Source organism: Eucalyptus grandis, chromosome 9, assembly GCF_016545825.1.
Source record: "Eucalyptus grandis isolate ANBG69807.140 chromosome 9, ASM1654582v1, whole genome shotgun sequence".
Classification (NCBI taxonomy): Eukaryota; Viridiplantae; Streptophyta; class Magnoliopsida; order Myrtales; family Myrtaceae; genus Eucalyptus; species Eucalyptus grandis.
Genome location: NC_052620.1, coordinates 11,077,259 through 11,101,922, shown reverse-complemented (window position 1 = coordinate 11,101,922; position 24,664 = coordinate 11,077,259). Strand labels below are relative to the sequence as shown.

Genomic DNA, 24,664 nt, shown 5'->3' with positions numbered 1-24,664 from the left:
AGTTTTGTCTTTTTAGTGTAGATAGGGATGGATGTAATCATTTAGTAGGTGGAAATAGCATCGTCCTAAATAAATAATGTTTTTTTGCGGGAAAATTGTCCATTCAATTAAAAATCTATTATGCATATGCCAATTCAATGTTAAAATCTTTTATTTTGTCAATTTACTCCTAAAGAATCTTATTGAAATTCCAATATATAGTCAAATTTCCACAAAATCACTAACGTAGATGTGTGCCATATAAGATGACTCCATTAGAATTTTGCATAAAGGTTTATCACTCATTTGACAAAGTTCGAAAATTTATGACTAAATTTGCATAAGTACAATAAATTTAGTAATGATTGATTAAAATTTTCCCTTCTCCACTAATGGCAATGAGACTTACACAATGCACAATGTATGAAAACCAAAAAGAACAATGTAGCATGGAGATTTTCCATGATGTTTCGCTGATAAATAATGGAGGGGACTTGACTTGCACTTGGATGGATGAATAAAAGGCATTTGCCCGCACCTTTTCTTATAAAGTCTCCGTATAAGAGAATAAAGTGTGTTGGGTCATATTTGATGTGGAATACGAGAGGGAGGGTGATCAAGAGTTGGTTCATGAGGGAAAAATACCAAAAAAGCCTTAAACATATTATGTTGGTTCCAATTCAATCCTAAACCTTTTACATTTGTACCAATTAAGTCATTCTAGTCAATTTTAGTCAAAAATTGTAATTATGGCATGACTAGCTTTGACATGATGTTGGCGGTGTTGACATGAATATTTGTTAATAATATTTTGATTTTTTAAATAATTTTTATGGTTTTTTTTCTTTTCTTTTTTTCCTAGGAAGCCTGAGGGCTAGCAAAGGTGGGTCCAACCCTTCTTGGCATTAGGCTAGGTGGCTATGGCCCTCGCCAGCTTTAGGTCCGACCCATATTGGAGAGGGCATCGCAGTTTAGGAAACACTGACACTCTCCAAAAGCCTTCAAATCATGTCGAATACTCTAGCACATGTCCAACACTCTCCGACACTCTCGGACACTCAATCAACACATGTTGAAAAATTCAATACATGGTCAATTTTCTTGACACTCTCAATGTAGCCAGAATTCTGATATGTGAGTTTCCGACACGTATTCTAACACATGAGATCAATTTTAAAAATCTTCAATAAATCATGAGTCAAAATGTATATATGTGAAAAATAAAAAAACAATAATAAAAGTAATAAATGGGGAAAGAAGAAAACGTAGTCTTCTCATCTTTTCTCTTCTGACTCTCACTTCCCATGAGATACAATTCACCCCCAAATTTTTCTTTTCTTTTCTCTTTAGACATATCTGACACACAAGTCCATAATTTGAATTGCTTGTTTTTTCTCTTTAAGTTTTATGGATTATTAGAGTGGAGTTTTGTTTTTTATTAGGGCAGTCCTACTCTATTCCTACACTACACTCACTCTCAGACTTTTGTCCTACCTCTTGCAGGACATGGGAGTCGAAACCCACTCCTGAAACTTACGCGTCCCCATCCCATCCCCCCCTGAGAAGGTGGCGATTTGAACCCCTCACCTCCCCCTTCCATGTTGAAAGAGTGGCTACTGGGGCGAATCCCAATAGTTTATTGGAATGGAGTTGAATTTGTCAAATAGGTGTTGACACCTAAATTTTAACGGCCCGTTTAGTCATTAAAAATTAGGGTTTAATTTTATCAAAAAAAAATTAATTACATAGCATATAGATTTAGGTGCATTTTATTTTAATTGGCATTTTATTTATTGGACCGGTGCGGATGGGTTCAAATTGATCGGACTAAGCCCATAAAGACTACAGGTTAGCCCGAGCCCATTTTCTGAAATTGAGATTTGAAATAATGATTTTTGGAATTTAAGAAAATCGGGTTGTAATCTTATCTTTAAAAATCAGTAGAAAATATTTAGTAGATGAGGAGAATATTATGAGATAAAAGGATTTTGTGATTCGGAGGTTATAGGCAATTTTCGAAATATTATAAGAAGATCGCATTATGTTTGTCTATAAAAGGAGACAGTGTACGACAGAGAAGAGGAGGGGGCTTTTGGAGGGTTCTTTTCTCGGAGGAAGTAAAAAAAAAAATCAAAAGAGAGGGAAGAGAGTTTCGGTCTAGGGCTTCTCTTTTTTGAAAAAGTTAGAAAAAAAGGCAAAAGTCAAAAAGCGAAGCAAGAAGTACAAGACAGCAAAGGAGAGAGAAGACACAGTAAAAGGCAGATTTATTGTGCTTCTTCTCCGTGGGATTATCCTCACCAGCGCACCACCGAAGTCCCAAATCAGGTTCACCCAGCCGCGCCACCGCACCCCTGTGCCAACGCCTCTGCCTGCCGCCTCCGACGATTGTGCCCCCGCAGCCGCGCCCGCACTGCTACGCCTCCCTCTCGCCGCGTCCCCCGAAGCGTCTTCACCCACCGGTCACCACATCTACCCCGTCGTGCCTCAGTCCCTGTTCCGCCTCGCTGCTCCCGCTCCGCCCTAGCCGCGACGCAACCAAAGCCAGACCCGAGTCGGATTGTGGCCTCTTCCGCCGCACCGAGACCCGACACCCCCGCTCGCCGAACGCCGCATCACCATTCCTCAAATCACCATCGCGCTCCGCCTCACCCGCAACCTGCGAGATCCCGACAAAGCTACTGCTACACCATTCAGTCCGTGATTTGCTCGCCCAGTTGTGCCCCGCCGACATTGCTGCCGAACCGCTCCTCCCCCCGACGCTCAGCCGCCGCCGTGCCGTTGATCCTGCCGCAACCCGACGCCGCCAGAGCCCACATTGTTGTTGCTCGCGTCTCCTCGGTGCCCGACAGCAAGCCCCGCGCCCTGCGACGCCCCCTCGCCGGTGCCCTGCTTCGTCGAAGTCCCTTGCTGGCGTTAATCCTCGCTGCCGCACGCGACGCCCACACCTGCCTTGCCTCGCTGGAGCCCCCGCCGCGATCCCCGCTGAACCTCCGACCGGCTGTCTTTCGGTGACCTACCACCAGCCGCGTGTAACAAAAGAAAAAAATCATTTAGGTAGTTCTTTTTTTTTTATTTACTTCATTTTATTTTTTTATGTTATTCTCACTTATTTACTTTTTTTCTTTAGTAGGATTATTCCTAAATATATGATTGATGTTCCAACATGAAAGTGCCCCTCAAGTGAGGGATTGACAGTCCAATTTTCACGCTCGAAATCCGACTCGCAATCCCTTACAAAAATCGACAATCCAATCTCAAGCCCGAGATTCGATTCTCAATTTAATTTGAAATTGACCAACCTGATCTCATGCGCGAGATATGATTCGTTGAGTTTTAGACATCAATCTTATCTTGTTTGATTTCCGTCGTTAAGTTGGTTGAGTCAATCTTATTTTTGTAAAAAAATCCAAAAAATATTTGAGTTAGGATTAGATTTGCTTCAGAATATTTCATGTGTTAAGGTTAAAATTGCAATATTATTTCAACTTTTAAATAAGAAAATAAAAAAAATGTTGAATTAAGATTAGGTTTGGTTTGGTTATTATTTTTTACATTTAAAATAAGAATTTTATTTTGAATCATGGAAAAGAAAACCAAAAGAAAAAGCACATTCATTTAGGATGTTAGTTTTATCATTATTTAATCATGTGAAAATTTTAATTTCGGAATTAATAAAAAAACACAAAAAAAAAAATCATCATGCATATATCATGTTGAGTTAGGGTATTCTTTGCACGTCATTGTATGTTAGGATTGCATGTTTATCAATTATAGGTAAATAATCTCTCCTAGATAAATTGCATGTTTTTGTTAGGAAAATAAAAATGCCCATGTCATATAGAATTAAATTCATGAAATGCACGTCATTTAGTGATTGTTGTTAAGTTCATTTAATTAGAAATTGGCCATCATTAGATTAGGTCATTTAATAAATGCCGCGTGATATATAGCTCGCATATTAAATTGCATGTTGCATGTCATTTTAGTTAAAATAATTTTGTGCGTCATTGCATTGCATCACATGTCATTAGAATTAAGTCATTATGGTTAATTTAAATTGCATATTTAATTATTGCATGTTCATTAAGAAATCATTAGCTTTTTTACTCATTCATATAGTTTAGGACATATCGTCATGCCATATCATTTCATATTAGATTAGAAGCATTACAATGCATATGGACTATATTTTCGTTGGAAAAGAGAAAACAAAAATTGAGTAATTGTTTGTTAATTAGAAATCATATCTAGGGTTGTTGATGTGGATTTTAATTTAACACTGCAGATGATTTCGTTGCTTTGAGGTAAGTCATGCATTATTTAATTGCTTTTTTGGATGTTAAATTGGTGGTTTGTGCACCTGCATGAACACCTCACATGTTAGGGAATTAGATTTAAAATCAATCTAAACCGCCTGCAAAAAAAAAAAAAAAAAAAAAAACATTTTTCAAAATAAAAGAGAAAGGTACCGAAAGGGCGTTAGAGAAATCTAACGTAATCAAGTCCCCGTATCCAAAATCTCTAGTTCGTAGAAGTAAAATAATTCTCCCGTTATTTTACTTAGGTGTCTAATCGACCTACCATAAATTGATTAGTGGCGACTCCTGATTGAAAATCGTTTGCATGTTAAGAACTTGAACCTAAATCGCGAATTGGTATGAGCTTGGGAGAGCCCGAGTTAAGTTTAGGCTTAACAATCCGTTAGCCAAACCCTAGGTGGTTCACACCCGAAAATTAGGTCGCAACAATAGGAAACAATAAATGATATTAATAAATGATGGATTGATATTTTTAGTGTAAATTCATTATATATTTTTTATTAATTATTTATTTTTGGATTTGAATCAAATTAATTTGATTGAAATAATCATAAAAATGATAATTATAAAAATATATTTAATATACAACATGTCACAATATGTCAAAACTATCTATTTTTTTAGAAATGACATGCCGATGTGTCATGTTGTACGGTATCGTATTGGTGTCAATGCCACTTAGGTCGCAGTCCTTGCCAAACAAACCTAGGTGAGGGCTCATGAGCCCTCGCTTTGGCTGGCAAGGACGCAGTGGCCCTTGCCCTCACCAGCCACAATGAGGGCAACGACGCCCACTGGCAAGGGCAACGGCCACAATGCCCTCGTGCGGTCTTGACGAGAGTTAGCTGGCAATCCTTGTCAGCCTTCCTAAAATAAAAAGTGAAAGAAAGGGAAAAAAAGAAGAGAAAAACATATATATATTTTTTTAAATTCATAATATTATTTTAAAATGCCAATGTCAGCGTAAGAGTTGGTAAATTTAAGACGATTAGGAGAAAGACAAATAAAATTCCCTTTGGCGATGACGAAGAATCCGCAACGCTGTATAAAGACCCGTCCTTTTACCGAGGGCTGTCAAAAAAGCCCGGCCAGAACAGATCCAACCCGAAATTTCGGGTCTTTTGGGTCGAGTCTGTCTCTTTCTGGTAACAGTTACTGTGTGTGGGTATTGTTACGGATCAATGTTCAGTTCAGGTAAAAGTTTTACCCACGGCCTAGATTAGTGCGCCCCGCGAATCAGTCTCCATGACTCGATTCGACGCTGCATGAATCTTTTTTAGTATTTGTGTTGGCGATTCTGTCTGTGTCTGCGCTATGTTTCTTTGCAGTGTACCGGGATATAAGTTTCACGGTTTAACCTAGTTTGCACGACCACAGCCGACAGTCACCTTTGATCGCCATTGATGCTGGCCTATGGTCAACGCTGGCAAAGCTCGCACAACCCCTGCCTCTGCCGATGCTCATCCAAATTTATTTTTCTTTATTTTTTTCTTTTTTCCTTTCACTTAAAAATTACTTTATAAAATATACTCCAAAATAAATTATCCAAACATTATTGCTTTCATAAGATACTGGGGAAATGGCTTTGCATTTTCTTAAAGTTGAACGAAACGAACCCAGTGTGTCTAGGGAAAACTTTGTGCATTTATGTGATGTCCATCGTCGCTAGAGATTTAGTCGCTAGAGATTTAATGATAAGAGAGACTCGAGTTAAGGACACACTTTCTATGTCACAAATGCTTTGACTTTGCAGCTCTGTTTGTGCATGTGGTGCTTGATGAAAGTCCCCTGTACCCATAAGGGACATCACATACTTATGTTGCGGTACTCAAACTCTTTTTGGTTTTCCTCGCTAAGATGAGCCTTCACTTTTATTGAATCCCGCCTTTGATCGCCATAGAGGGGCTATTTTGTGGCACATCGGTGGATCTCTTTTTGATGAATTAGGCAATGTTATACCAGTGGAACGCATCTTCTTTGGCCACATAGCTCTCGTCTAGTCAATGGTATTGGTTGTTGAATCGGAAATCCTAGACGGCAAGCCTATCCCACATTCTAAGAATTAGATGAGATCAACATTGCCTTTTATCTGGAAATCAACACATAACAAACGCATTCATTATTATAAGTCAAGCTCAAGTCTGGTGTCCATAATTTGTTTGAAGATGCTGGTTGCTTGAAACTATATTAGGACCACCACTTATACATATATATTTTGAGCTTACCTAGAAAGAAGGAAGATAATTAGTCCGTCATCATATATTTTCTCAATCCCACCCCTCAATATTGCTAAATTGTCGCTATATACCCAATGGTGCTGAGTCAAACTGATTTATCCGTTGAACTCCAAGGCTGAGGGCCTAGTAGTGCCGATTACCCCAACGCAACCCCCAAATCACCCTGGCCCCTTGGATGACATTAGTAAGAAAACTATCGTATGACAGTGGACGAGATAGTACCATCAAATCCTGGTACACGATGAATCAAAATCATAGGAGCCACTTGCGCAATTCAATTACTAAAAGTCTTTTAGGACGCGTTTGACAATTTCCCAAATAATAACAATTTCTATTCTTTTTTTTTTTTTTTGCATGAGTAAATGTGAAATAAAAATTCTTTTGGTAAATTTGTATTCCCAAAAATGGATGTGAAACAGAATCAAGAAGCTATGAAGCACGGACAACATGTCAGTGCTTCTGTGTTGTGTCTGGCACGTGTTGGAGCGTGTCGGACACGTCGACATGCTCGGACACGGTTGGACACGTGGTCAACGCGTGTCAATTTTCTGACACGTGGTCAACCTTTGCCCGACACGCTTCGACACACATGTCTGGGAGGGAGCAGACCGCGAGCAACAGTGAGAGATGGCCAAGCATAGACTAAGGCGAGGGCCTCCACTGTGCTACTGCGATGGATCCGACGAGGTTGCAGCTGCGAGGGAGAAAGGACCAAAGGCGAGAGGAAGATGAGAGGAAGGCGGTCATGCAGTGAGCGGCGGCGGCAAGGAAGGGGTAGTGCGGCGAGTGGCAATGAAGGAGAAGGATCGGGAGGAGGAGAAGAGGAAGGGTCGCGAGCAGCAAGGAGGAGTAAAGGAGCTAGGGTTTTGATAAGAAACTCAAAAATAATTAAAAAAAAAAAAATGGGAGTCTAAATGGGTCATCACGTATTTTGGGGGGAAGAAAGTGATAGGGACAGGTGGGGGAAATCGACGGTGGTTGGAGGGAAAGAAAACAAAAAGTAAATTTGGGGGTGGGGGAATGGACGATGGTGGGGAGGGAAAGGAAAATAAATTTGAGGGTGGGAGGAAATGGATAAGGGAAAAAAGAGAGTGGGGGACCCTAGTGGGGATTTTTTTAATAAAAAAATAAATAAATGAGATTAAAAAATAATTTCAAAAAATAAATATACTTAATTTGAATTCAATTAATTAAAAATAAAAATATTTATTTAATATACAACGTGTCCCAATATATCGGAATTCTCTATTTTTAAGAAATAATGTATCAACGTGTCGTGTCGCGTGTCTTTGTCGCATGTCCGTGCTACTTAGTCAAGAAGTAAGAAAAAAGTTACTATTTTGTTCCCGGGAACAATACCAAAATCAAGCAAACCTAGATTTATTTTTTCTCTTTTCCCTTCTTCTTTTCTTCTCTTCTCTTCTTCCACCACCGCCACCATCAATTGCTGCCGCGACCATCCACCACCGCCGATCATTGGTGACCAATTGGCTCAGGCTCGGCAAGCTCATCGGAGGCTCGCCCAACCACTGGCGAGCCTCGCCTGGGCCTCCCCCAACCATAACCGAGTGAAGCTTGCCGGTGGTTGGGGGAGCCTTACCCGACCAAGTGAGGCTCAGCCAAGCCCAAATCTGGCAAGGTTTGGCCGAGCCTTGCCCAACTACCGATGACCGGCCAAAGGTTGAAGAAGAAGAGAAAGAAAAGAAAAAGAAAAAAACTAAATAAAATCATTAAAAAATTAAAAGAAAATGGTTCGGATTAGAAATTTTGAGTACAGTGCCAAATATAATTATATTTCGAGAATATAAATTTTGAGCAATTACCAAATACCTTAAAATGTTTAAAAACTATTCTAGAGAACAGAATAAAATAGAATCATTTTCTATCAAAAATTATTTCCAGAAACAGAATGAATATTAAATAATATCCGAGTGATACACAGGTTTACCACGAGAGACTCATTCAAAGCAATGGTAGGAACCCTTTCAAGCATGTTCTCCAGCACCTCGATTGAATCCGACAAGTCCCTAGATACATTAAACAAAACGCCTTATTGTTAATCGCCACCACATCCAAATCATCTCTTTCAATACACTGCTCATACTCCCTCACAACCGACACATAATCCGTTGCCACCAAATACAACAAGGCATTATTTCTGTTCACGAGATTCTTCAGGTCAACCTCACTCAACGACCCATGACCCTTCCCTTCGTTCACCATCCCCTCGATCTGCTTAAACGAGCTCTTCGCGCTCTCCAGATTCTGATCTGCATCTGAATAGACCCCAACCTCGAGACCAAAACGGGGTCCTCCGAAAAACCCCTTCTAAACATATCCCTGATTAAATCCAAGCACGCACTGAACTCCTTATTACTTAAATGATTACCCACGATGCCATTCATCACCAGAACCTCCCTCCTCCTCCGAGCCCTCACCGACTCGTCCTCCTCGGACAAACCCTTGTTCCTTCTCTCCTCCAATTTCCCTCTGACGAAATCCAGAAGCGCGTAGAACCGATCCAAACCCTCCTGGCGGGTGCCCAACTTGATCAGGATCACGCAGTTCAGCCACCGGAGGCAGAAGGGCACCATCAAGCCGGACCGGCCCGGGTAGATTTGTGGGTAGGACTCGTACCTGTACTTGGGGGACTCGAGATCCTGGAGGGAGTCGAGCTCGGCGGCGGCATCGGCGAAGCAGTGGAGCTTGGTGAGGGCGAGGGCGTTGTAGGAGAGGTAGGTGAGGTGGTCGTGGGGGTGGCGGAGGAGGGAGAGGGACCGGGCGCGGGCGACCTTGTCGAGGACGGACCGCCACGAGCCGTGATTGGCGAGGTCCTCAAGGGAGGCGAGCTCATTGGCAAGGTCGTCCAGGGACAAGAAGGAGGCGAATGGGTTGGTCAGCGGGTCGCCAATCGGCGGTGACGATGGCGGTGGCGGCAAGCTCGGAGCTTCTTCCATGGCTTCCTTCTTCCCGAGTAACTTTCTTGAGTCCTCTCTCCTCTACGCATGCAGGAAAGAAAAGAGGGTGGGAAGGGAAAATGGGTCATTTCGGGTCAGGTCGGGTCTTCGAGGGACCGGCTTTTCCGAATCCAGATCTTCTTAATTCGGGCCTTCGGGTTGGGTCAGGTTGGGTCTCCGAGGGACGGCCATTCCAGATCCATATCTTCTAAATTCAGGTTGGGTCGGATGGCCTTTCAGAATTATAAAAAATTAAGGGTGAGCACGGTTCCTAGGTAGATCCGGGAACCAAAGGGTCCAATTCGGTTCCCCTCTGGTTCCCGGTTCTAAAAAGAAATGTTTCATTTCCCGGTTCCCCTTTTCTAGGAACCAACGGTTCGTGGTTCCAAAAAAAGGCCCCCAATCAAGTTTAATGTTTACCCTTAGTTCACACTTCACGGTTCTCCTCTCGGTCTTCTCCCATTCTCTGCCTCAGCCCTGTCGTCGACGCTGCTCTCCCTCGACGCCACCGCCGGATGTTGCTCGCCCTCGATGCTGCCGCCAAATGCCGTTGACCCTCAACGCCGTTGTTGAACGCTGCTCATCCTACCACTGCACCTCAGTCAGCCCGTGCTCATCCCGCCCTTGCCTCCCTCGATGCCACCAATGGATGACATTATTGTCACGCCCCGAACCCCGAGCGCGCGCACATCCCACTGCGGTCGATCAAATATGCGACATCCCAGGATACGTCGCCGACCCATTCATTTTATTACGCACGCGGAAGTGAAACAAATCCCCTGACAACATTGGACTTGGGATAGAAAAGCAGGCAATCAATCACAATACCAAACACTCATTTACAAACACATAGGTTTAAATATAACTCTGGACTGTCTACAAAATAGACCAGCTCGACAAAAGGGGAACCATCCTAAAACCAACTAGCAGGACACGTTCACCGATACTTCAGTCTCCACCTTTCTAGACTTAGGGCTTCAGGTCCTCCACGACCGCCATCTAGGGACCTGAAATTTTAATCCCACAACCGGAATGAGACGATGTCTAAGCAAGTTCAACCCCCTAAACCCCTATTAGAAAGAAAATACACCCCGAGTGGCCTAGCCACATCACACAAAATACTTACCTCGCCTCAGTTCCTTCCTGCAGGTTAGCACAATTCAAATCACTCAATCGCATATAGTAATAGGAACTTAAACAACCGGAACGCATTCTCTTTTATATAACCAACAACCGCGGGGGTCCTGATTATAAGACTAAATCGTTATGACACGTCCCATTCCATGCCACACAATTCCGTCCCATAATCCGACACATCAACAACACTCCGCATGCATTCCAATTGTTATTCACTACCACACAAGGGCATAGCCTACTCGCAGTTCAGCTATCTACTGGCATATAGCCAGGCATCGCCTCCCCCCATGGAGCGCGGCTTCGCCAGTACATCGACGGCGTTCCCGAAGGAGCATGGGCCCAGAATCAATTGCGACCCGCATCCACCGCGTGGGCATCCCATATAGGGGCAAGTCTGGCTCAACAGCCCAGGACGATTCCTCTTAGTTATCACACAGTCAAAGCATACTCGGCCCCAAGACACTTTATATTTCACTCAATGCTTCCACTTAAAATAGTGATCCCGGCCATTTTTCTTCATATTAAGAATATTCCAGAAATTACTCACGTGTGTGGGGACATGCTAATTTCAAATCAAAAAGCCAATATGTCACTTTTTCAAACCCCACTATTTAATATAATCATTAAAATCCAATTTTTGCATCAAAACCCGACACTTGGGTTTTTATGAATAAAATCCTTATTTACCACAATCAACACTCAATTTGCCACAGACATTCATCAAATTCAAATTCTAAATGCACAAAGCAGCGATCAGCACGGAATTCGAGAATTTAGGGTCCCAAAATAATTTTTCGAATTTATTAAATAATTAAATTTATTCCGAAAATTAATATAATAATAATATCCATATTTTTCACGATCCGACTACACAGCAGCGATCGGCACGAAATTCCGAGCAACCGGGGTCAAAAATAATTTTTCCGTTTTTTTATAAGTAATAATATTTTAATAATTTCGGAATATAATATAATATTATAAATTCCAGAATTCGAAATCATTAAATAATTAAAAAAATAAAACCCTATTATGTCACATCAAGGCTTTATATTAAAAATAAACATACTTAACCTTAAACTAAACACACTTTAACTTAATTAAACACCCTAATCTAATCATCAACCAAATAAACTAATCTAACCACCTAAACTCACTTAACTTAGACTAAGCACACTTAGGGCATCATTAACCCTTTAATCAAGATTTAGTGAGTTAAACTCACCGGATTAGCGAGCCAAGCGGACCAAAACGACGAGGACGACGCAAGGATTGACTTTCCTCAAGGCGGGCCGAGCATCCGGGCTCGGGAAGGCGGCCAAAACGGGTCAAATGTCCACTGCCATACCCATTTTTCCAGCTTCTGTTTGGGGCCGAGAAGGAGCGGATCTGGTGGCTGGTGAGGCGCAAAAACCGGCGGAGATGGACGGCGGCAGCTCAGGTGGTGATTGGCGGCAGCTCCGGCGACCCTTCGGCGGCGGAGACGAGCTCCGGCAGCTCGTGGAACGCGCGAACAGGGGCGGAGGCGGCTGGGCGTCGGCCAAGCGCGGGCGAGCGCGAGCGGACGGGCAGCAACGACGACGCACGGCAGCGGCGAATGGGGACAGGCGGAGGCGTGCGACGGCTCCGGGTGACGTTGGCTGCTGCTTCTACTTGGCGTCCAACCAGATCTAAGATCTCGAGTAGCAAGAAGAAGAAGATGGAGGAGAGAGGGCGACGGTGAGCGGACACGCGGCTTCGTGCGCGAACGGCGGCGACAACGACGACACCGGTGGTGAGCAACGAGCAGCGAAGGAGGCGGACGGCGAAGGACTGCTTCGGCTTCTCCCTCTGCAAATTTTCTGGTCTTCGCACCATGGAGATGAAGGAGAAAGGCGACGGGAGAGAGGGAAGGAGGAGAGAGAGGAAGGAGAGAGAGAGAGATGGGACCATTTTTCTTTTCTCTTTTTCTCTTTCTTTAATCCCACACAATGGCCCACCATGACATCATCAAGTGATGTCATACCCCACTATCTCTAAACCTCCCACAACATTTTTCAATGGTGGCAAATTCATTTTCCGCCGGGGTCCAATTCTTGTACATTAATTTCTCCAATTCCATTCAATTCTCTTCCAATTGAGTCCAATTGAAGTTCATAAAATTAATCCAATGTCACCACACTTCAATTCACATCTTCACTTGTCCATAGAACCAACTTAAGTCCCAAAAGCAAGACCAAAGGCGGGCCTACTAATTTCTCGAGCCAAAATAGCCATTCTCTGATTTAATCTCTGAAAAATTCTGATTGCATGAAAAAAAATCTTCCGAAGATTAGTCAATATTCCGAAAATGATTTGTGACACACCCAGACTTCCAATTTCTAAATTCGATTTCAATTCCACGGTTAATTTCACTTTGGCACGATACTAGCGCGGCTCAACCTACCGGGTAGCCTTTAGAAATTTTCATGCATTTGACCTGTGGTTGATCATCTCAAGCCACAATGTACATCTCTGAAACATTGGCGACTTTCGGTTGTCGGGGTAATCTCAAGGTTTCAGATACGAACACGGGGTACCTAATCGATAGAAAAGTCGGTCTAGTGCCGATCGACAAGAATTGTGCGATCTTGTGGAATCACCCACACCTGATCACATGCCTCTGTCGAGTCGACCTATCTCCGATCTCTAATCGATTTTTAATTGTGCCGTAATGACCCTTGCAGATTAGCTCGGTCGAAAGGTCGCTTCCTGATCAAATTCTCGAGTCTGATGCATTAGAAACTCTTAACGGCTTCACCCAATAGACTAGTTTTCACATGAGTGGCCGACTCAAGGAAAAGAACTATATGCGTGCCAACAAAATGCCCGTCTCAATTTATTGAAAATAGAATTGGAAAATCGGGATGTCACAATTACCCCTTGCTCACCTTGCCGCTCGCCATCGACGCTGTCGTTGGACGCTGCTCGTCCCCGGTGTGGAGGTCGCTCGCTCGCCTAACCGTCCCGACGCCACTTTCCCAGCTAATAAATTTAAAAGTATCGAGATTCAGCAACTTAGTTATATTTCTTAAAATAGAGGGCATTAGACTCTGAAAAGAAACAAGAAAAAAACTTCAAGAAAAAATAAAAAGAAATAAGAAAATCAAAAATCTCAACATAGAATGGGACAAATGCATCCTCTAGCTATGGTTTCCCTTAATTTTCCTATAAAGTAATGTTTTGTGGATGTATTATCCCTCCCTCCTTTGTGACATCGATTAGCTTTCTCTTAGAAGAATTGGTGTTACTTTTCATGCTGCTATGGTAGGCCTCCATAGAACCATTTCTTGTTTGTATTGAGCCACAGCTTGCATCATCTATTACCTTTCTCTTTGAAGATTTGGCATTACTTTTCATGCTGCTATAGGAGACCTCCATAGAACCATTCCTTGTTTGTATTGAGCCACTTCCAAGGTCAAAATTTTATCTTGTGACCTTGTTTTTATAATTATGTAAAGTTTAAATTTTCTACTTCAAGAAGGTTATGATCCATAAGATGTTCATGAGCATTATACATCCAAAGTTATTGTTTAGGGGTAATTCCATTTCTAGTCCTCTGGCTTAGGTGGATTGTGTAATCCAAGTCTTGTAACTCTTAATTTGTGTAATCGAGGTCCTGGAACTTTAGTCCATTTTTCAATGCAGTCCTCTGATGACCAAAGATCAGAAACTCCAATCAAATCGATGACACAGGCTTGTATGTACAAAAAAGAAATGATGTGGAAAGTATGACAGCAATCGTACAATCTTTTGAGCACACCCATATGCTAACCCTGTCTTTCTGAATTTTTTGCAGTTGCCACCAGAAGCAGGTTATTAAGAAAGGTTCTTAGACATGCCACAAGCAAGGACATGCATATGCATACTTGAGTTCTTCAAGCATCAGTGACTACAAAAGTTGGAAGGCCAGTGCTTTCGGCAGCTTCTCTGAGCTAATTCCTGGTGAAGAGCAAGCCTCAATGTGGAATAGCTCCAACTTATAAGTGCAGTCTTTTTAGTATGAGAGAAAAATTTACCTGCTTACATTTCTTGTTGATTCTTGCATGTATAGATTATCTTGGGCTGCTCGCATTGCTCCCACCATCTTAAAAGAAACCAATTGCTGCAGAAGAGAATAAATTAATAAACTCAACTCGCTTGCATGAAAAAAAAAAAAATAGAGTTGTCATTTGGAAGCAATTATCCATGAAGGAAATTCTTCACAACCAACCTCTGCATCAGTTCCGCATACATCCCCGTGGCAACATCTACAAATTAGTCAGAGAAACAAGAGAAACGACCGTATTGAATATCATTTGAAGGAGCACAAGTCAATTTCCCAGCATTCCGTGAAATTAAGGTTAATTCATGAGCACATTGAGATGCCACTTTTCCTGCTCCCATCTTCAAATCTTGCCTAACAATCGGAACCTACCCCCAAGCGTTTCATCCAAATTATAGTAGACTACATATAGAGTCTACATACCAATTTCTAAGGTAAAATAAGTTCTCCTAGTATCTCCAATTTTCCTTTTCCTTCTTCAACAAACAAAAAAGAAGTAATTCCCTTGCCTCCCTCCTTAAAAATTAACTCAGGAAATTTTTCTAATAAAATAATATGTTAAGCAGCAATTCTATATCTTTCAGCAATTCTATATTTTATATATTTGGTGTCACATTTAGAAATTATTGGCCAATGGGTATCATTATATGAGTCGCATTGAAATAAATGGGTTCATTGTAGTGTTTCATTTTTAGTTTGCTCTTTATTTTGAAGTTTCTAATTATATTCTATTATTGTTATGTAGTACAAAGTTAATATATCAAGATAACACGTCAATGGAGGTGGAGGGACATGAGGAGATGACTTTGATCACGGAATTGGAGTTTTCTCGCAATGAAAATGAAGAAGAGGCACCTCTTATCACAAGTGCCATAAATAAGGTACCTAGTTAGCATCTTCCTCTTGATAAGAAATATACATTCGAATATTGGAATCATTATACAAGAATCAATAATAAAGATGGAAAAATATATCAAGTGAAGTGCATTCATTGTAGATCCGTGCTTAAGTATCGTGTTATTAACGGTACTTCTGCAATGGGGAAGCACTTGACCACATGCAAAAGGTTTCCCTGTAATATAGATAAAAGACATAAATTCTTTGCACTATGTAATGTAGACATGGTTGACAAGGCAGAAGGAGATTCTAATATTGGTAGGGTCTTATCGATATAGCTATTTAATCAAAACGTTGTAGACGAATGCTTACTCAGTTCATCATTCTTGATGAGCAACCTTTTTCCTCGATTGAGCATGTTGGATTTTGTGAATTTGTTAGTAAGTTACAACCTCTCTTCAAATATTTATCACGTTTCACAATGACAAAAGATTACATAAAGTTGTATTTGTATGAAAGAACTTCTTTGAATAATTATTTTGGAAATATTAATTCCAACTGATACATGGAGTTCCATTCAAAATCTGAATTATTTGTGTCTCATTGCATGTTTTATTGATGAAAATTGGAAGTTGGATAAAAGAATCATCAATTTTGTGGTGATGTATAGTAATAGAGGTATGGAGATTAGGAAAATAGTGAAGAAATATATTCAGGAGTGGGGAATAGAAAAAAAAAAAAAAAAAAAAAAGTGTCCACAATCACCGTGAATAATAGTAGCTCAAATGATGTTGCAATTGGCTATTTAAGGGAAAAACTTTTGAAATAAAGGTTGTTAATATTAGATGGTGGTATTTTGGACATGAGGTGCACAGTTCATATATTAAATTTGATTGTGAGAAATGGCTTGACTACATATGTGACTCCATTGCATGTATCTTTAGGTATGTAAGGAGTTCTGCCATGAGAGCCAAAGCATTTCAATCTTGCATTGAGAGTGAATGGATCATTTATTCCCGAGAACAAAAATTAGTTCTTGACATTGCCATTAGATGGAATTCCACTTACCTCATGTTAGACATCACCATAAAATTCAGAAAATCTCTTTATTCCCGAGAACAAAAATTAGTTTTTCTATTCTTGGAAATTGATTTGAAACAGAAACAATAAATAGAAAAAAGTTGCTTCTTTATTTTTATCAACAATTTTAGAATCAAGCTTATTTTTTTTTTCTTTTCTTTTCTTTTCTTATTTTTCTTCCTTTTGGCTGGTCGCCAACCCCTAGTGACGTTAATGAGGGTCGTGGCCGACGACTGGCTAGATGAGAGTCGACAACCTCATCGGAGCATCGCTGGCCTCCAATGACGTTGACCTATGGCGAGGCTTGACCTCACCTCGACCAGTGAGGTCAACCTCACCCAAATACGGTAGGGCCAAGCCTTATCGGGTTATTGCTAAGTTAACATTTCCCAGCCAAGGCGAGGCCGACCTAGTGATGGCCCAACTAGACTAAGCCTCGCCAAGCCTTGCCAGTGTTAGGGTGAGGCTTGGGCCGGTGACACTCTGGTGAGGGCAACTGGAGGAAGAAGAAGATTAAAAATGAAAAAAAAAAGAAAAAGAAAAAAAGAAGAATTTAATAAAATTATTGAATTATTAAAAGAAAATGGTTTGGATTAGAAATTTTAAGAGTTTTAGCAAATGCATTTTTATTTCGAAATAGAACTTTTAGGCGGTCACCAATTGCCTTCAAATGCTTAAAAATTGTTCTCGAGAACAGAATAAAAAATTTATTTTTAAATAGAAATTATTTTTAGAAATATAATGGTTACAAAATGCACAAAAGGTCGTGAGTCCATGAATGCAATTTAATGCTTAACACTATTGCTCCTTATAAATACTCATTGGCTTTAGCACATAAATGCACATAATACCCACGAGTCAAGGCTATCTTCTATCTATACATTTAAGAGACATGGACAAAAGTGAACCTTGAACGAATGAGTCCATGACGTCACATTATCACTTTTTTCTTTTATAAGGAGGTTGCACAACTTCATAATTTATCATAAATAATTATCTGTGCTGGATAAATAATATGGATGGGTTGTCGAACTTTTACCCTAAAAAAATATCTGTCTTTGTTTTTATTTTATTTTTCTCTAACCGACATGAAACAATTGTCAACGGACGTGTTTGACTGCACTTATCAGTCTCTTCTAATTTTGATTTTCATCCAAAATTTGAAAATTAAAACTTTATTTAAGTTCTAAGATTCTGAAAAAAAAAAAAAAAAACAATATATGATTCTACATAGCAATATTTGGACATTATGAAAGATTTCAAGTAATTCAGATTAACTAAAAGTTGGAGCATGGGTTTGTTAGGATTATCCAACAATCAAACATTAAAAACCTAAATTACTCCAAGCAGTAGTTTGCTCATTTGACTTGACAAAAAATATTAATCAACCAAAAGAACAATTTGTGTGCTATGAATGGTAAATTTAACGAAAAAGTTGTCACTTTAAAAAAGTAATACTGCATATGTTTTGCATATATCTAAACTTATGTTTGATATTTTACTTCCTTTTTTTGTTTGTTGCTTTTTTTCTCTTCCCTCTTTCGTGGAAAGTACAAGAGTCGGAAAAGGAGCTCTGTTGGGGCCAATTTAGTAAGCACTCCTCCTTTTTAATAAAAACAATATTTGAAACAAGTCAGACCGTGACAAAGTCTTATTAATATCAGCCCTATACTAGTACCCAATGACATGGTGGGGAATAACAAGTGCACAGTGGTTATACATTATTCATTCAAGTTAACTATATAGTGAAATTTGGCCTGGTTAAGTATAAATGATAAATTTACACTTTAGGCTATCTCTTCCGATTACAATATTCAAAATATTAAGGCCGACACCAAGAAAATCTCAAACTAGTACATTTGTTCCACGTTTACTCCAAACGAATTTTTTTGTTATATAAAATTTCAAACTAGTACATCCGTGCCATATTTACCTTAAACTAATTTTTGCATCACATAGTGTCGCGATCTTACCCTCCGCAGCATTAACTAAGTTTAGGCTTAACCAATTCATCATCCCAAGCTCACCAATTTACAACTTATGATTCAAACTTTTAATCTACAAATCATTTTTATTTAGGAATCGCCATTAATTGATTTATTATAGGTCGATTAAAAACGCAAGTAAGATATTAAGATAATTACCTTACTCCTACATAATAAGAGAAACTTGGATGCAAGACTTGATTACACTAGTTAATCAACTAATACCATTTCGATAGATAATCTTGTTTAAACTTTGGGGCTTGACTTTTTTCATTTTTAAAAGGAATTTTTTTGTGCCTTTTTTAGGAAACTACTCACAAACTATTTTTAAAGCTTGTTTCCTGATTTTTAGAAAAAAAATAAATCATTTCGATTTTTTTAAATTTTTTGAAAAACATTTTTAAATATTTATTTTAGAAATTAAAATTTAATCTGAAAATAGGGTCCCGGGCAGGGCCCTAAGGCCAGGTCCTAATATGGGCTGAAGAAAACCTTCGGGTCTGGGTCACAAAAAAGAGGAAAAAGGAATGAAATGAAGCGGGCTCATTTACTTGGAGTCCAATCCGCTTCTAATGAGGGAAGCCCAACAGTGAGCACTCCAATCACGATTAGAAACAAGCCCAGATCCATCAAACCAACTTGAATCCAAGACGGCACCACCAACGCAAGTCTACATTCACATTGGCTAGATTGAGGCCAAAATTACTAAACTTTTCCCTCTTTCCCTTCAGGTCCTCGGAGTCAATTTTCCAGCTTTCTTTTATTTTCTTTTGTTTTCTTTTACTTTTTTTTTTTTTTTTTTTTTTAAAAATTTCTTTCATCCCCTTCCTCTTCCTTCCCCGTCTTCTTCCTTGGACTTCACCGAGACCCCGCCGAGAACTTCCCTTCTCGGTGTTTCGCTGGAACGACCAGTCCTCCGACCGACGACGCCACCACCAATGCTACCAGCGAGCACCACCACCAAGTCAACTGAGGAGACCCACGTCGGGCATTTGAGACACAGGCTCAAGCCAAAACCGACCCCAATCAGCAAACAACACTTGGCATAAACAGAGAAAAGCATGAGCAAGCCCGGGCCAGCGGGCCTCGCTCCTACAGCTCGAGCAAGACGGGCGAACGGGGGAAACAGGCTTACCTTATGGATGAGGCATTGCCGGCTACAATCGCTAGCCTGGTCGGGAAGAGTGGGCGTGACTGGGCGTCGCCAGAAACACGTAGCTTCGGGGAAAGGAAACGAGAGAGAGCACAGCTTCTCGGCTGCTCCGATCGGCAGGCCAAGTCGAACGTAGGTGCGGCCGGACGCGGTTTGGGGGGCGATTAATGGAGGTCTCCAGAGAACGTCGAGGGGAAAGCCGCCGTAAGATCTCTCCCGATCTCCTCCTTTTGTAGGGTCGGACGACCCACCGCTCGTACGTGGGAGCACGTCGGCTCGCCGGCCGCCGGCTGCTCCAGTCACTTCGCCTACTTGACCCCTTTGCGCCTGCTCTGCTCCTCTGTTGTCCTCGTTTGCGTCAGGTGCAGAGGAGGGGAAGGAGGAAGGAGGGGGCTTGGGCCGGGCCGGGCTGGGGGAAGGAAATAAAGAAGATGGGCCAGCCCGAGTGGAGATAGAAGAGGGAAAGGGACTGGGGCGAAGGCCCAGCCCCTGAGCCCTCGAGGGCCTTTTTTTAAAAAAAATTTTTTTGAAAAAAATTAAGTTCTTTTCTATCTATCCGAAATGCAGTAAAATAATAAAAAAATAATAAGGCTTAATGGGTAGAAATAATAGTAATGCCTATATGATGCGCTATTCAACGTAAATATTTTTGGGTAGGGCCAAATTAATCCATAATTTTCTATACAATTTCATTCTAAATATTTAATCAAAATTTATGTGCCAACACACAATATATCAAAAACTAATTTATGTGTCAACACATACTATATCAAAAACTAGTGTAACAACACCACATTTATCCTAAACTAATCTTAGATTGGCAATTCTATTGATTTTGCCTTAAAAGCTCCTCAAGTTTCGAAAATATGATAAAAGTCTCTTTTCGTGTCATAAAGATTCATTTGCAGTGAATATAGTACGGGTGAACTAGTGTACCATATTCAGACCAAAAAAAAAAAAAAAAACCGTGTACCATATTAATTTGGGGTAAATAATTGTGTGTGAAATACATTACGCTATTTAGAGTCTAATTCCCTTTCTCCTTCCTTAGTGTCTCAATTAGTTTGTCACAAATGACAAATCCATAGTGTCACCAAAAGTAGGTGTCGCGACCTTCCTAAATGAGCCACCAAGGGGATAGTTAATAGATTACTAAGCCTAATGACTTAGCACAAACTCTCTCAAGTCTATACCATTTGCAACTTTTAGTTTTTAATTTAATTAATATGTAGATAAGTTTATTTAGAAGTCGCCGCTAATAAGTTATTAGTAAGTCGATTAAACACCTAAATAAATTGGGGGAAGGAATTTTATTTATGCAAATTAGAGATTTATGGATACGAGAACTTGATTACGCTAGATAAATCTAATACCATTTTTTGGGCCTTTTCTCTTAATTTCAAAAATATTTTGCAGGCAATTTTGATCAATTTTAACCTAAGTCACTAATGAGAAGTGATCATGCGGGTGCATAAACAAGAATTTAATAGCCAATAATAAAAAAAAGTAGTAAATAAATTGCTAGAGATAGGTCGGGAACATGAATGTAAATACTTCAAGCAAGCAAAAGCCTATTAATTGCAATGCATCAATGCTTTGCAAGATATTAACTTAAATATGCATGTATGTTCTAAACATGATTTCTACATGTAATAACATCTAATTCTTTTTTTGGTTTAATATGAATATGATTTAGTATAAGTACATGAATTTAATCTAACATGCAGTGATCCTAAATGATGTGCAAATTATATTGAAATGTAATGCTACTTATATGCAAGGAAAATTCAAATAAAAGCCTAAAATGCCATCATTGTCTCAAATAAAGACCTAGAGTAGACATTGTATCAAATAAAAGTAAAGTGACCATGCTTGTTTCAAATAAGAGCTTGAAGTGATTATGGTTGTTTCAAAATGGCTTGAAGTGACCATGTTTGTTTAAATTAAGGACCTGACCTTGTCGGTTGCAAGTTGACTAAATATTCTAACTAGTTAAATGGTGTTTTTGTCCAAATACAATTTTAATTTTAAATTATTTTCTATTCGTTTTTAATTTTTTTTTCTTTTTTTTTTGGTTCGGCGAAGGTTTTTCTTGGCAAGGGTGGCAAGGGCTGGCAAGGCCTCGACTCTCGCTAATCGCTAGTAAGAGCCAACGAGGGCCGGCAAGGCCTCGATGACTCTTGTCAATCACTAGTAAGAGCTAACAAGGGCTTGCAAGCCCTTGCCAGTCGCAGTGACGATAGCCTCACCTAGGGTGAGGGTCGGCCTCACGTTTGGCCACAATGGTGGCCTCCCCAAGGCAAGGTTGTCCCTTGCTTGTGGCTAGTGAGCTCATTCTCAGCGAAGGCATCCTCACCTAGCCACTAGCAAAGAAAAAGAAAAACTAAAAAAAAGGAAAAAAGAAAGAAAAAAGGGAAAATAAAAAAAGGTAAATAGTGAAAATGCCTTTGACCAGCTAGAAAGTCAAATTATTATTTGAGAAAATGATTACATTTTAGGCCTTTAATTGAAATAATATCTGCTTTAGGTTCTTATTTGAGAAAATAAAGACATTCTATGCCTTTATTTGGAATTTTTCCTATATGTAATTCTTATGACATGAGATAGGATCAATTATGAAATAAACCCTATTGTTTAAAGTGCGTGAGAGATTTGTGTGTGTGTGTGTTTTCTTTTTTTTTAAATAAATGAAATACTTGACTCTAAGACGCTAATTTGGCTTAAGTGACATTTTATTAAAGAATGATATCTTATTGATGCAAAGTTGACATTTCTTCTTTCACTTTCTTTTTCATCAAATTAGGAAGCTAACTAAGCTATATCATTACCTAATTTAAACTAGGAAATAACTTATTATATCCTAATTTAAATTAAGGAATTTCCTAAATTACTATGTTACTTTAGATATGCAATTCTAAAATGGGAAATAAGTCATGAATGCAATTTATCCTAATGTGCAATGCTATTTTTTTTTTTTTTTGTATTTTCAAAATAGGAAAATTAACTAAGCATGTGATATAGTAAACCCACATAATCAAATATTCATCACAATCCAAAATAGGAAACAAACGTAATCGGGAACTCAATCTTAATTCTTAAAGATCAAATTCTCAATTATATTCATGACTCAAACAAGAAACCTAAAGCCCACTGATGATTACCACCATCTTCCCTCTATCGTCCTTTAAGTTCAACCATTCACTTCCCCGTCGCTCCCTTCCAATACAGGTTATGGAATTCGATTTTTCACGCTACATCTCTTCCCTCACTTAGCTATTACCACCCGCTTCTCAGATCCACATCACCTTCCCAACGCGGGACCATCACCATTACAATCGTGCCCTTCCCTCCCCCATCTCTTGACCACCGCATGCCTCAATTGATTCATCCGGTCGCCTCCTTCGACAGTCACGCTCCCAATCTTGTAGCACCCAAAGCAGCTTTGCATGCGGGATTGTCAACCCGGCTCGCCTTTCCTATGAATTAACCTGGTGCCCAATCTTTGATGGAACGCACTGAGTATGAAGAAGATGCATGCCTTGCTGCATATTAGGTTGCCTATGGTCAGAACAAGAATCGAGGTATGGGATGACCCTGCCCTAATAGAGAAAATAAAGGAATGTAAACTTATACTGGTGGGTAAGCTTCTCTCTAACCCATCCATTAATTTCCAAGCATTTCATAATATAATGAAACGAGCATGGCGAATCGACCAAGTAGAAATATCTCAATGTGAAGTGGGCGTATGTTTTTAAGTTCAACTTCGAAGGGGAAAAACACGGTTTTGGATAATGGTCCTTGGTCTTTCTCGAATCACCTTGTCATTTTAAAGCCTTGGATACCGAATACTCCCCTACATTGTTATGACCTTACGACTTGCGCTTTCTGGGTTCAAGTATTTGGGCTTCCCCTAGAATGGTGTACTGAGAGTATGATCTGTAAAGCTATGAGACATGTCGATAAAGTGCTGGATGTTAAAATCAAGACTAAAGAAGGAACAATTCTTGGAGCTGGGAGGGCCAGAGTCGAAATCAGATTATAGGAACTGCTTAACAAGCAAGATGATCAGATTGGAAGGGAAGAACATCTGGTTGGTTTTTCGCTATGAAAGATTATCACACTATTGCTACTCATGTGGCAAACTAGGCCATTACGCTATGTACTATAAAGACTTCCCTTTTGATGAAGAAAAACTCGAAGGGAAAGATAAGATGTATTATGGCCAATGGCTATGTGCTGAAGTCCGGGAACATAGTTCGTTTTGGCTAACCTTTTATGAGACACAAGAAAAATGGGAGGAGGCAATAGAGATTATACCGGAAACCCTTAAGTCATTCACCCAATTGATACCTGTGCAACATCCAATGAACAGCAAGAACAATGAACTCATGGAGATAACAGCAGGGCAACCAATCGTGTCATGCCCTGATCCTCCGAGCGCGTGCCCATCTCTCGGTAGTCGATTAAATTGCGACATCCCAGGACGCGTCGCTGACCTATTCATTTTAATACACATGCGGAATCGTATAAATAAATTCCCAGAAAACAGAAAGATTGGATAGAAAGGCAGGGCCACAAAATCACAAAATCACAACCACACAACATACCTTTATACAAAACTGACTAGTTTATTTACAACACTAGTCTATTCACAAAGGTCTACCAAAACAGGAAAGCTATAGGCCCTCTAAACATTCAAATCCTCAACCGAAGGCTCCGGGGTCTCTGGCTCGGGGGAGCTCGAGTCTACCACTGAACCACCAGGAGGGTTAGCTGTACCCTTACCAAAAGCGATCTTTAACACCGACACATGCACCTCAGATTCCTGCAGGGGGTCTTCTTTGGGTCCATCTCACCTGTAACGATACCATGATTTGAATTGATCGGGTACCCTTCGAGATAGACCCGCATCAACCCAGA

At 40.2% G+C, this 24,664-nt stretch overlaps 1 long non-coding RNA gene and 1 pseudogene across 1 annotated transcript; both read right to left on the bottom strand.

Annotated features, from left to right (window-relative positions):
• Window positions 1-6,759: 6,759 nt before the first annotated feature.
• Window positions 6,760-9,492, bottom strand: LOC104420249 (annotated as a pseudogene).
• Window positions 9,493-10,311: 819 nt separating this feature from the next.
• LOC120288594 lies at window positions 10,312-12,349 on the bottom strand. The gene is made up of 2 exons (XR_005546696.1): window positions 11,852-12,349; window positions 10,312-10,499 (listed from the first exon to the last, which is right to left on the bottom strand). It is a non-coding gene; the product is annotated as an uncharacterized LOC120288594 (long non-coding RNA).
• Between the last annotated feature and the right edge of the window lie 12,315 nt (window positions 12,350-24,664).